A 12429-nucleotide genomic window follows, 5' to 3' on the forward strand; every position below is an offset into this window, starting at 1 on the left:
TAAATTACTGGAGACAAATTAGAAGTAAATTAACATAAAAACTAAACAAGACAAATCAAAACAAACTAGAAAACTCAACAATAATCATGGAAGCCAGAAGATAGTGGAATATTATTTTCAAATTTTTGAGGCTAAAATAATTGTCAACCTAATAGTGTTTGCCTAGAAAATCTGTCTTTCAACAAGGAGAGGGAGGAAAAACAAAATAAAACAAAACAAAACACAAAAAAAGTAACAATTTTTTTTTTGAGATGGAGTCTCGCTCTTGTCACCCAGGCTGGAGTGTGGTGGCGAGATCTCGGTTCACTGTAACCTCCGCCTCCCGGGTTCAAGTGATTCTCCCATCTCAGCCTCCTGAGTAGCTAGGATTACAGGTACATCCCACCACACCCAGCTATTTTTTATTTATTTATTTGTTTATTTTGTATTTTTAGTAGAGACAGCATTTCATCATGTTGGCCAGGCTGGTCTGGAACTCCTGACCTTAGGTCATCCACCCGCCTTGGCCTCCCAAAGTGCTGGGATTACAGGCATGAGCCACCGTGCTCGGCAAAAAAAAAAAAAAAAAAAAAAAAAATTTTAAGGTACATTAAAAATTGAGAGTTTTATCATAATTAAACCTACAGTTAAGGGACGTCTAAAACATGTACTTGCTAAGGATAATCCTTAAGAGTGAAGGAAAAGGAGATATAAATGTACACATTTCTAGCAGATATTTTTTGTATAAAATAATAATAGCAAGAATAATAAGTCTAAAATGTGCAGCTTCAAAAAGGGCTGATACAACATACTCAACACAACATAACATATAACAACATGTCAAAACCTCGATGGCAAAATAGTGCTAGTGTCTTCACATTATTCAGCAAGTGTTTGAATTACAAATGTTAGACTGTGTTAATTAATTAAATGTGCAGAATGAAATATCTAGTATAACTAGCAAAAGAAAATCTCTGTATATTTTCAAAACCAGTAGGATGAAAAATGATATATTAAAGTGAACAAACAAATCAATCCGCAAAAACAAATAAACCAAAAAAAAAAAAAAAACACAAGAAAAAGCAAGAAAGATAAAAAGAAGAAGCTTCGAGAAAACAAAACAAATATAAAAGGAAAAGTAAATTCGTAGAAAAAAATCCAGGCATTATCAACATTTTATACCTGTTGTCATGTATAAAATGTATGTGGCTAGAAGCATGCACACCAGACAAGCTAGAATCATGTTTATCAGAGAAAACCCATAGAAATAGGAACAGTAACAGGTGTGCATATCTTCTGTTGCTCATTGAATTCTAGGCCCACGAAGAGTTATTTCACAGTAGGCCTCAGAGTCTGGAAGAAGGTTCTCACACAAGAGCTGTGGAGCTTTTAAGTATTGTGAATCCATGAGGAACATCATTCCCTTCCCATGGTTGGATGAGGAGTCAGACTATAATGGCAAAACCTTGAATTCAGCCCTGCCCTGCAATTTCAGCATTCATGGTAGGTGGTATCCATTTTCCACCCTTCCACCCAGTTCAAGCCATGTGATTGCAGAGATATATGTCAACACAGCAGCAATATTTGACATGTTTTCTTCATATAATGAGGGGCTGGGATCCAAACTTTAATACGGGCCAGGAGTGATTTTCTTAGTCAGCAGGCCATAACTCATTTCCATGGAGTTTTACAGGAGTATATGAACACAACTCTTTTTTTTTTCTGGGGACCAATCTGGGAAAAGTAAACACTTAACACTCAATAATACATAAACTAAGATTATCAATTAAGACACGAATTTTCCAATTATATGTAAATATCAAATTTCAGTCTTAGGTTTTTCATATGAGCTCACTTAAAATCCAAGGTCTAGTAAAGATTGAAATTAAAATAACTAATAAATAAATACCAAATGAAATTAAATTTGGGTTATTTATAGTAATATCGGGAAAAAAAATAGAAGCAGGAAAAAAGTAGTATATATTAAGTATATATAATATATTTATATATGAGATAATATAAGCTCTCTCAGAAGATATTAAAATGTTAATTCTTGTATCTGGTAAAATACCCTTAGGTTATTTGAAGTAAAATTGCAAGAACTCAAGGTGAAGTAGAGAAATTCACTGACATAGTAGATTTCAATATAACAATTTCTGACAAGTTGCACATACAAAAAAGACAGTAAGATACAGAAATTAAACATCAAAACATAAGCAAGCTTTACATAATGGCAATATGCAGAACTTTGCAGCAATAGTTGGAGAATACACATTATTCTTAAGTATATACTGGACATTTACAAAAATGGTCACATAATCCATACATAAGTATTATAAAATTTCAAAGAAACAGTTTCATACAGACTGTTTAAAAATAACTCATTGATCAAAAAATGAATCATAATAGAGTTTTTAAAATACTTAGAATGACCTTATAATAAAATGCTACATATCAAAAGATGACATGCATTGTACACCAGAAGACATTTTTTAAATAGTAAAAGCTTAAATAAGCTTAAATAATAAAATTAAATTATGCCAGTAGTAATACAAAAAATACGTGAATTCCTTTATTATGTAGAAATGGGTAAAACATTCTTTACTATAATTCAAAATCTAGAAGCAATAATGGAAATTATTAATAAATTTTCTTACATTAAACTGTGGATGATATAAGGGAATAAAAGTGGGGAAGGAAGGAAGGAAGAAAGGGAGGGAGGACAAATGACAAAGTTAGATAAAACATGAAGGCAAATACTTCTATAATACAAGGAACTTTTTAAAAAATAAAAGAGAAAAATCCAAAAACTGTACAGGAAAAAAAATAGGTATTGATATGGAAAAGTGCTGAGAACGGCACTTAATTATGCAAAGTATTTTTTAATCTCATATTATATATAATAAGATAAATACAAATTGATACTAAACTGTGGTATCATTTCTAACCTTGGCAAAACAGAACACTTTGACAACATACTCTGTTGTTAAGGCCGTAAGGAAACAGTCAATTTCATACATTGCTAGAGGAAATACAAAATCATACCACCTCAGTGAATTTGGTAACAGCAAATTATTAATTTGCAAAATTACATATGCCTTTAACCTTTGACCCAGCAATCCCATGTCTAAGAACCTATCCCAAAGATACACTCATTGAAATACGAAATGACTTATACACCAGGCTATTTATTTGTGTACTATTTACAAAAGCAAAACAGTTGTAAAAAGAAACAAGGACACATGAAACATGTTAAACTCTTTGGGTACCTTTCGGGGAACAAAGGTGTGAGAACATTATACATATTCACATTCATACATATGCACACATATCTGATATTTTCAAAAAGAACGGTGGAGGATACACCAAAAAATAATTAAAGTAAATAATAACCTTTATTGTGAATAGTGCTGCAATAAACATGGGGGTGCAGGTATCTCTTCCATATGCCGATTTTTTTTCTCTTCGATATATATCTAGCAGTGAGATTGCTGGATCATATTGTAGTCCTTTAGATGAAAGGAAGAGACAATGGCAATACTGGGAAGAACAAAAATTAAAGTTAGTTATGTTCTAATGGGTCTTATTTTATAATTTTGACCTGAGAACCTTGTTTGTGTATTATATATTTGAAAGACAAAACTAAACACAAAATTTTAAAAAGTGAAGCAATCCCTAAAATAACATGCAAAGTGAAGCTCACCAAGTTTTCTTTTATCAAATTGGTGACATAATGGCAAGGATATTTATCTCAATTAAAAATATTATTTTGACTTTATATACCTAGGTCATTATATACCAAACATAATGACCACTAAATCTTAAGTTGTATCTAGTGACATTATTATTAAGTTTAATGTTGGCATAACTCTGAAACTATTATAAATATATACACTCCACTACATTCAAAGTAGATTAAAACATGTAAGTAATTATACCAATATTGGAAAGCAAGATTTTCATTTTTGAAACTTTAGAACACAGAATATAAAAGGACATGGGAGGCAACTAGAAGGCACTCTGATTAAGCAAAGATAAAAAAAATTGAGCATCAAAAGAAGAACGGCAACTGAAATGTATCGAGTCTATAAAAGTGATAAATTCGGCCAGGCGTGGTGGCTCACGCCTGTAATCCCAGAAGTTTGGGAGGCCGAGGCAGGCAAATCACAAGGTCAGGAGTTCGAGACCAGCCTGGCCAATATGGTGAAACCCTGTCTCTACTGAAAATACAAGAATTAGCCGGGCATGGTGGCATGCACCTGTAGTCCCAGCTACTCGGGAGGCTGAGGCAGAAGAATTGCTTGAACCCAGGAGGCGGAGGTTGCAGTAAGCCGAGATTGTGCCACTGCACTCCAGCTTGGGCAACAGAGCAAGAATCCATCTCAAAAAAAAAAAAGATAAATTTAAAAATATACTTAATCTCTTGTTTATCTCTTGAGATTTTACTCAAGATATCAGCTTATTATTCAAAAAGTCATATAAATTCATAAAATAGTCAATAAAATATAAATTCATAAAATAGTCAATAATCAAAATAATCAAAAATCAAGTGCTGCACAGCACCACTTGGGAAATATCCTTGCCAAAATAAAATAAGGTAAAATAAAATAAAACAGTTTAACATCTAGATCTAACTCACGGTTACAAGAAACTTTAAAGAAAAAGAGGAAAAAATGTTTCATGGGAATTTTAAAGACACAAATGAGACAGAATGGTATATGAACAATAGAATCAATCAAACAATTATAGAACTTAAAAGATAATAAAGGTAAGATCAAAAATTCATCACATTCTAAACAAATACACAATGGAGATAATCAACAAGACACAAACTAGTTATTTTTTAAAAGATGAATAAAAACACACAGATGCTAGCAAAATTAATCAAGAAGCACAGCAACATATATAAACAGCCAAGGCAGAAAAAGGAAAAAGACAAAAGTAGATATAAAGTGCGGATTACAAAAAAAAAAAGATGAATTTTACGCACAATAAAATTAGAATGTACACGAAGTCGCCAATTTCCTAGAAAATAGTAACATGAAATTTAACTCAAAAACATTGTAATAACAAATAAATTGGATCAGTATTTTAAAATTTAAGATGACCACAAACAAAAGCCTGAGTGGTTTTCAGGCAAATTTTACTAAATTGCAAAGAAAAGATAAATCAAATTTTATAAACGTATTTCAAGAGAATAGAAAAAAGGAATAGAATACTCCACAACTAATTCAATGATGACAATACACACTCAATAGTGAAAACTGATGATGGCAGATTAAGAATGACAAATCGGAGGCCAAAACACTTATTAACATGAACTCAAAGATCCTAGACAAAATATTAGCAAATAAAAACCCACAGTATACAAAAAAAAAAAAAAAAAAAAAACCCTCCACATAATGACCAGTTTGGCATGATTGAGTTGCATTTTTATAACAGTACACTGGCTGCTATGTTGAGAAGAGACTGACATGGGAGAAGAGACAGAAGGTAGATGCGCAATCAAGAGCAGGATTGCAAGGTAAATTTGTATTTGCTAAATCTAATCTAGCATTTCTAGTTAAGCAATTATTGCAATAATTGAGATGAGGCATGTTGGTGGCTTATAACAACATGGTAGAAGGGCAGATGGTGAGAACTGGTCAGATTTTGGAAACATTTTGATGTTAAATACCACATGATCTCCCTCATATGTTGAATGTAAAAAATTGATCTCAGAGAAGTAGAAAGTAGAACAGTGGTTACCAGAGACTGGGGAGGATGTGGGGGAGAGGGGAGGAGGAAACATTAGTCAACAGGTACAATGTTACAGTTATAGAGGAGGAATGAGTTTTGACACTCCATTGCATAGTAGAGTGACTATAGCTAACAATAATGCATTGCATATTTCAAATAGCTAGAAGAGAGGATCTTAAGTGTTTTCATCACAAAAAAAAGATAAATGTTTGAGGTGATGGACATGCCAATTGTTCTGATTTGATCATTACACAATGTACACATGTATCAAAACATCACATTGTACCTCGTAAATATGTACAATTATTACATATCATTAAAAAAGTCAACAGATTTTCTGATGGATTGAATATGAATTATTTTCTATTCTTCTGTCTGTCACCACTTGCCCCACACTGTTCTAGGCCTTTATCCTCCATTACTGAACTTCTGAAATAGCCCTCTGATTGCTCTGTTTCTTCTAACTCTGCCCCTCTACAATTCCAAATCCCAGTCTAAGTAATATTTCTGAAAGTGCAAATCTGATTATTTACTACCTAAGTCCTTTCAATGACTTACTTTTGCCCTTTGGGCAAAGTCTAACTCCTACAAATAGATGTCATTCACTCTCTGGCCCCATGACTACATGGCTGACCTCAAGGCAGATCTCTTCCACTAAGCAAACTCCACTTTCTATCTGGCTATATTCTATTTATTCTCTAGTTCTGAACCTAAATGTGACATTCCCCAAAAAGCCATCATTAAGGAAGATTTTGTCCCATTGCCATAGGATCCCATAAAATTCTAGTTTCTCCTATCATAACATTCACCAAGTTACATTATAATCACTTATTTAACTGAACGTTTCTTCAACTGTTCATTAACTTTGAGGCAGTGTGCAATATATAAGTCTTGTTTATTATTGTCTTAAAGAACACCTGACATGGTGTACATAGTCAATAAATATTTTAAATGAATGATTAAAAATTAACTAATTATGTATTTGCATTTCACATATGCACAGTGGTCGTTGAGACTTCCAAATTAACAAACGAAGGTGCTTCATCGCAGCACACTAATGGTGTCACGAGTTATTATATTTGCTAACAATTTGTCCTTAGAATGAGTTTATTTTTTCCTTAACTTAAAGAATGCATTTGTATTATGTCACGAAACTTAATTATAACAGTACTTTTTGACATTTTACGTTAAAAATAATTACTTCAATCTCTGGTTAACTATAACTTACTTCACTTCCACAATGTGAACATAAAACAGACTTTTTATTTCTACATGTTTCATTTAACTAGCAATCAATAAGATGACAGAGAAACATAGATTGGATGATATTTCTTTCTTCTACTGTAACAAATAGTGAAAGACTAAAGTGACTCTAAAATGGAAGTCAATGAGACAGATGGATTATAAATAAAATAGGGGCATATTTAAAACTTTGGGGAAGGATTATTAATCTAAGTTTGCATGTGACTGATAAAATGAACTTCATATCAAAATAAAATTAAAGATTTAATAACAGCAAACTGGAAAGTGTAAATTCATACTCTTTTTGAAAGTAGTATCCTTTCTAGTTCTAGCACTAATTTGGCCCAGCATCGATTCCATCCTACTACCAGACTTACTCATGTGGTAGCCTCCAATACCCAGAATTTAATTACTAATAACTTTTCTTATCCTCTGTGACATCCATCTTGGGTAATAGCTGATCCTGTGATGTGGAACATATTATGGCTACCCAAAAGTGAGGAGGATTTCAAAGATATCTTGAATAGTGCTATCAGAACAATTGAGCTCAGTTAAAAATGATTCTCAATGTCTAAATTCTGACAATATATACATAATGCAGAAAATACTATTGTAATTTGTAACAAGTTGAGTCTGTGAATAAAAGTGTGACTCTAATTACAATCATAAAAAGAAAATTTACTATAATGTTTAACAAGAAAGTTGTAATACAAATCAAAAGTGATATCATAATTATATTTAATTTGCTAGTTAATTTTAAAGATAAGGGGTATAATACATAGAATATTTTTTCTGTTAATTATCTATCTATGAAGAATAAACTTATATAGGTCTTAAGCCAAATTGTTTAAGAATAGTCAAATTCCAATTTCTCCTATCATAACATTCATCAAGTTACATTATAATCACTTATTTAACTGAATGTTTCTTCAACTGTTCATTAACTTTGAGGCAGTATGCAATGTAACTGTCTTGTTTATTATTGTTTCCCTAGACCTTAAAGAACACCTGACATGGAGTACGTAGTCAATAAATATTTTAAATGAATGATTAAAAATTAACTAATTATGTATTTGCATTTCACATATGCACAATGGTCATTGAGACTTCCAAAGTCTGTAGGGTCATTGAGATCCTACAGAAATAAATTGATTGTTACTTGTGGTCTTTCAGCATATTTAGGAAGAAAGAAATTTTAAACGGTTTAGCAAGATGAAGAAAGAACCAAATATCAAATTTCTCATTGTCCAGGATGTGAAATGTCTGAATGATAACACTAAATAAAATTAAATAACGATAAGATGTACTTGTTTCCAATAATGATAACAGAACAAATCAATATGCAATATTTAATTGGCAGCAGGATATAGAGCACTTGACAAAGAGAGTGAAAGAATAGATTACTTTGAGAAACGCTGACCAGGGTACAGGATAATAAAACTTAAGTGAAGGGCTTAAGTTTGACATAACAATGTAAACTTCATTATTAAAATAATGGGACTGGGACCTCCAATTTGAATTACCTTAAAGGGTACAACCATATGTATATCCTATGCCCTATTCGATAAGCAATTGGTTGGTATCCAGAACCTGCAAATTTTACTGGTCTTAACACTTGGCTTGTTTCCAACCTAAATACCAAGATAACTATCACTGTAAACTTTCCATGTCTGCTTGTTGAGACAGAATATCTTCGTTCTATTGAAATTAACTTCCTAAAAGTGAAAATACTCAGTCAGAAGTATATAAACATGCTAAATACTCAATATAATTTGCCAAATTGTTATTCAGAAAGTTTGTAGTAACATACATTATAAACAGTAATGTATGAGAGATTTTCCCACAGTTGTTTATAGCAGACAGCTAGTTGCCTCTCCCATTCCCATTCTCTTCTTCTTTACTAACAGAAAGCATAGCTCATTCCAGATGCCAATATGCCAACCAAAATCTATGTTTCCTAGTGCCCTTGCACCCAAGAGTAAACAATGAGATGGAGCATAAATCAGGTAAGGCTTTTGGATATTCTCCATCCTTCCTCCTTTCCCTGCCTGGAACAAGGACATGAGGTTACAGCTACAGCAGGAATCTTGAAAGCAGAGGAGAACTTGAGAATCAAAATCACTTACTGAGGATGATTATAACCTTGGAACCACCAAACCAGTCCAGGACTGCACACACATGTAACTAATAAATAATTATGGCCAGGCGCGGTGGCTCACGCCGGTAATCCCAGCACTTTGGGAGGCTGAAGTGGGTGGATCACTTGTCGTCAGGAGTTCCAGACCAGCCTGGCCAACATGGTGAAACCCTGTCTTTACTAGAAATACAAAAATTAGCCAGGCGTGGTGGCAGGTGCCTGTAATCACAGGTACTTGGGAGGCTGAGGCAGGAGAATCACTTGAACCCGGAAGGCGGAGGTTGTGGTGAGCCGAGATCATGCCACTGCACTTCAGCCTGGACAACAGAGCAAGACTCTGCCTCAAATAAATAAATAAATAAATAAACCTCTATCTTGTTAAAACCTTTTATTGTATATCTTTCCAGAAGAAATTTTAAAAATATATATTTATAAATTACTTGTTTAATTGTAACTTCTTTCAGGGCTTAGTCCCAGTTACTATTTTCCAGGCTTATACATTTGTGAGTTGTTTCCTCTGTCTTAATCATTTCCAAAGTTTTAAATAAATCCTATATGTGATGACTCGAAGACTTGTATATGTGTCGAAGAACTCTTCTGAGAAATCCAGACCCAATCACCTTACAGAAATTGTCATTTAAATGTCTCAAAGGAAACTCACATTTAGCAATCCCCCACAGTGCACATGTAACTTTCTCTCTGACACTGAGTCCACCTCTTCTAAGATATTTTCTCAGTGAAAAGCATCAATGTCCAAATAAATTGCATACGCCAAAAACCAAAAAATTTTTAGTCCAGTATATCTTTTTTTTTCCTTTTTCTATTTTTATTTTAGGTTAGAGGGTACATATGCAGATGTGTTACATGAAAAAATTGCGTGTTGCATGGGTTTGGTGTACAAATGGTTTGGTCACAAAGGTAATCAGCATAGTTGCCAATAGGTAGGTATTTTAGCCTCAGTTTCTTCCCAACCTTCACCCTCAGGTAGGCTCTGGTGTCTATTGTTCCCCTCTTTGTGTCCATGTGTACTCGGCGTTTAGCTGCTGCTTTGAAGTGAGACACTGTGGTATTTGGTTTTCTGTTCCTGTGTTAATTTGCTTAGGATAATGGCCTCCAGCTGTATCCATGTTGCTGCAAAGGACACGATTTCATTCTTTTTATGACTGTATAATATTCCATGGTGTATTTGTACCACATTTTCTTTGTCCAGTCCACCGTTGATGGGCATCTAGGTTGACTCTATATCTTTGCTATTGTGAATAGTGCTGTGATGAATATACACATGCCTGTGTCTTTTTGGTAGAATTATTTATATTCCTTTTGGTATGTACTCAGGAATGGGATTGTTGGGTCAAATGGTAGTTCTGTTGTAAGTTTTTTGAGAAATCCCCAAACTGCTTTCCACAGGGGCTGAACTAATTTACATTCCCACCGGCAGTGTATAAGCATTCCCTTTGTTCTGCAACCTTACCAAGTTCTGTTACTTTCTGGCTTTTTAGTAATAGCCATTCTGACTAGTATGAGACAATATCTTACTGTGGTTTTGATTTGCATTTATCTGGTGATTAGTGATGATGAGCATTTCTTCATATGCTTGTTGACCACATGCGTAGTATCTTCCTTTAAGAAGTCTTTGTTCACGTCCTTTGGTCATTTTTTAATGGGTTTGTTTTTGCTTGCTGAATTGTTTAAGTGTCCTGTAGTTTCTGGATATTAAACCTTTGTCAGATGCATAGCTTGCAAATGTTTTCTTAAGCTGTTTGTTTACTTTGTTGATGGTTTCTTTTGCTGTGCAGAAGTTCTTTGTTTTAACTTGTCTATTTCCTTTTCTGTTGCAAGTGCTTTTGGAGACTTTGTCATGAAATCTTTGCCAAGCCAAAGCCTATGTCCAAAGTGGTATGTCCTAGATTTTCTTCTAGGGTTTTAATAGTTTCAGGTCTCACATTTTTGTCTTTAATCCAATTTGAATTGATTTTTGTATATAGTGAAAGGAAGGGGTCCAGTTTCAATCTTCTGTGTATGGCTAGCCAGATATCCCAACATCATTTATTGAATAGGAAGTCCTTTCCCCATTGCTTGTTACTGTAGACTTTGTCAATGGTCAGATGAATTGTAGGTTTGCAGCTTTATTTCTGGGTTCACTAATCTGTTCAGTTGGTCTATGTGTCTGTTTTTGTACCAGTACCATACTGTTTTGGTTACTGTAGCTTCGTAGTACAGTTTGAACTCAAGGTAGTGTGATTCCTCGGGCTTTTTTCTTTTGCTTATAATTGCTTTGGCAATGCTCTTTTTTTTGGTTCCATATGAATTTTGGAATAGTTTTTTTTCTAATTCTGTGAAAAATGATACTGGTCATTTGATAGAAATAGCATTGAATCTGTAAATTACTTTGGGCGGTATGGCCCTTTTAACGACATTGATTCTTCCTATATATGAGCATAGAATGTTTTTCCATTTGTTTGTGTTGTCTTTTATTAGTTTTAGCAGTGTTTTGTAATTCTAGTAGAGATCTTTCATCTCCCTTGTTAGCTGTATTCCTAGGTATTTTATTCTTCTTGTGGCTATTTTGAATTAGTCCAGGATATCTTTAAACTGTCCACTATTTCCTTGTCATCACTCTCGATCTAATTCACCATTTCTGGAGATGTGCAAATAAAATAGCACCTTTAATGCTTTTCGTATATTTTAATTGTTCTTTTAAAATATATTCCTTATACCTTCAAACAGCATGAACTTTAAAAAATGTGAGTCTGAACATGTCACTAGGACACACACACACACACACACACACACCCCTTAATCAATGGTTTCTGCATTTTGCAGATAAAGACCAAAAACATTGATATGGCCTATAAGGCCATGCATGGTCTGTCGCCTACCACTTCCCATACCTCGTGTGTCCCCCATGACTCCCTTTTCTCCTCTATAGTCACAGTGACTTCTTTTGGGTCTCTAACCATGTCATGCTTACTCTCTTCCCAGGATTTTCGAATATACTTTTCCCTTGGACCCAATGACCCTAATTTTTCATGCTAATTTTTAGATCTCAACAACTAAAACTTTCTAAGGGATCCTTTTTGACTGCCTTGGTGACTCATATCTCCCAGTTATACATACTGTAGCTCTTCCTAAGCATAACAAGGAGCAATATGTGAAATTTGGTCTACTATTTTATCCCAAGTTCTTAGCACAGTGTCTGCCCCTAATAATGGTAGTACAGATAATTATTATTAAATATTTGATGAATATTTGATAAATAATTTATATTTATGTGGCTAGAATATATCTTTAAGTGTTTCCTATGAGATAGACAAGATAGTATGAGCAGTTCA

The sequence above is a fragment of the Macaca mulatta genome, chromosome X, assembly GCF_049350105.2.
Source record: "Macaca mulatta isolate MMU2019108-1 chromosome X, T2T-MMU8v2.0, whole genome shotgun sequence".
Classification (NCBI taxonomy): Eukaryota; Metazoa; Chordata; class Mammalia; order Primates; family Cercopithecidae; genus Macaca; species Macaca mulatta.